Below are 1,908 nucleotides of genomic sequence, written 5' to 3'. Positions count from 1 at the left end.
AGTGGCACCCCACCAGGAGGAGCGTGAGTCCGGGCCGGGGATCGAGTGGCACCCCACCAGGAGGAGCGTGTGTCCAGGCAGCCTCCTTCTGCCTGGGTCGCTCTGCTCCTCGTCTGTGAAGGTGGCGATCAGCCACTCACGCGGGCACCTGCGTTAATTGTGGGCTCTCGGCGAGGGAGCGGTGCACGCCGGCACTGACTAGGAGCTGAGAAGGCTGGGGTCAGTCCTCGGTGGCCATCAGCATGTCAAACTCCGTGGCTTCCCAAGGAGCCTCTGGCCCAGTGATCCGCATCTACCAGGTCCCATCAGGCACGTGCTTGCGGACAGTGGGGACGTGACTGCGGTTCCTTGTTCTGCTGGGACAAAGCTTATTCATTTTGAAAATGGGACATTTTATAGGGTTTTATTTTCCTCATTTTGTCCCGTTGCTTTCTGGCACCCTGGGTGGCATCTTTTATTGTCTTCTAAACTCTCCGATCTGCCTACTTTTTCTCTCCAGGAGCTCCTCCGAGGTCTGAGGACAAAGTCCCTTTCCTCTTCTCTTTCTGATGGTCCCCATAGCGACAATGAGAACCTACTGGTCCTGTCCCCAAGTCGGGCTGGGAGTGGACAGAAAGCAGACGAGGAAGGCGAGCCTACTAGGAAGCTGGAAGAAACAGATACGTTTTTGCAGGGCATTTATGCAGAGTTTCCTGGGATGGCGCCGCCTTAATGTCCCAGGCGCTCCGTGAAAGAACCACACTCGTCTCTTAAATATCAAGGATAACCGAAGTTAGAAGCAAAAAGGCAGCAGAGGTCGTGGGTGCCCCCACGCACCACTGGCGGTCACTCCAGCTTCTAGGGCTTCCTGTGGCTCTAGGAGCGAGCCCCTCCAGCATCCAGGGCAGGTAAAGGCCAGGAAGGGGTTGCTCCTGGGAGCAGCCCTCCACCCCACAACGGCTGATGGATGGAGACCCCGCTCCTCAGGTGAACAGCTCTGGGTGAGCCCGTGGCCCGTCCCGGAAGTCGGAGGACCTGGCCCTGTTGCCCACTGCCCCTCCTTCCTGCCTCGCTTCCCACCCTCGCCAGTGTCTCAGGCGTCGGGAAAGACAGACCCCAAGGTTTGACTCTGGCAAACCTCGCCTTAGGTGCCCCAAAGACCAAGTCTCCTTTAACTCAGAGACACTGAATGAAAACAAAAACAAGTATTCGGGAAAGCTAGGAGCTGCCCAGGGTCTACCACGTGTCTGTCCACCACCGGCCGGAAGCTGCAAGCTGCACAAAGACCGTGCGTGCCCCCGCTGCCCCGTCTTAACCTTCTGTGGATGCATCGGCCTTGGTGCAGAAAGCCATTTGCTAATTGCCGCGATAACGCAGAGCGTTGCATTAAAGGGAAGACCTGGGTTATGCAGCTAGTTAGTGATTAGCAGCCAGAGAGTTCTCAGACCACTGTCTCTTTCAGCAGGTTAATAGGAAAATTAGCAGGTCATTTAAATAATGGCTCATTTCACACAAGGATTCCTAATTCCATTAGCGGCCCATCTGCTGAAGTCAGCCAGCAGGAGAAGCCACAGCTGGCCCTCCCTGGCTCGGCCTGGCCTCGTGGGCGCTTCGCCCACAGTGACCACACGTGATCATCAGCACCCGTCTCGTTAACCAGGTGCATTCAGGGCTCCAATTCCAGAAATGAATCTCATTTACCTAAACACATCTTGTTGAAGAAAGCAAATATAATTGCCACGTGCCATTTCTCCACGATCTAAAATCAGGGATGTTTTTATAAAGAACGGGTGACATCATTCTCAGAGGGCTCGGCTTAACGCTCACAGACTCGGCAGCACCTTGCTGGAGGAGGCTGACCGTCCGGTTTAGGCAGACGCGTGTCAGGAGCCACGTGGAATCCCTGGCTCCTTCGAGAAAACCATGACT

At 55.5% G+C, this 1,908-nt stretch overlaps 1 protein-coding gene across 4 annotated transcripts in view; it reads right to left on the bottom strand.

Moving 5' to 3' along the window:
• BACE2 (beta-secretase 2) overlaps positions 1-1,908 on the bottom strand; it is an 80,664-nt gene that overhangs the window by 55,340 nt on the left and 23,416 nt on the right. The gene's annotated exons all lie outside the window — the stretch shown is intronic.

The sequence above is a fragment of the Pteropus medius genome, unplaced genomic scaffold, assembly GCF_902729225.1.
Source record: "Pteropus medius unplaced genomic scaffold, Ma_sr-lr_union100, whole genome shotgun sequence".
NCBI classification, from domain to species: Eukaryota; Metazoa; Chordata; class Mammalia; order Chiroptera; family Pteropodidae; genus Pteropus; species Pteropus medius.
This window is presented reverse-complemented; position numbering and strand designations above follow the sequence as displayed.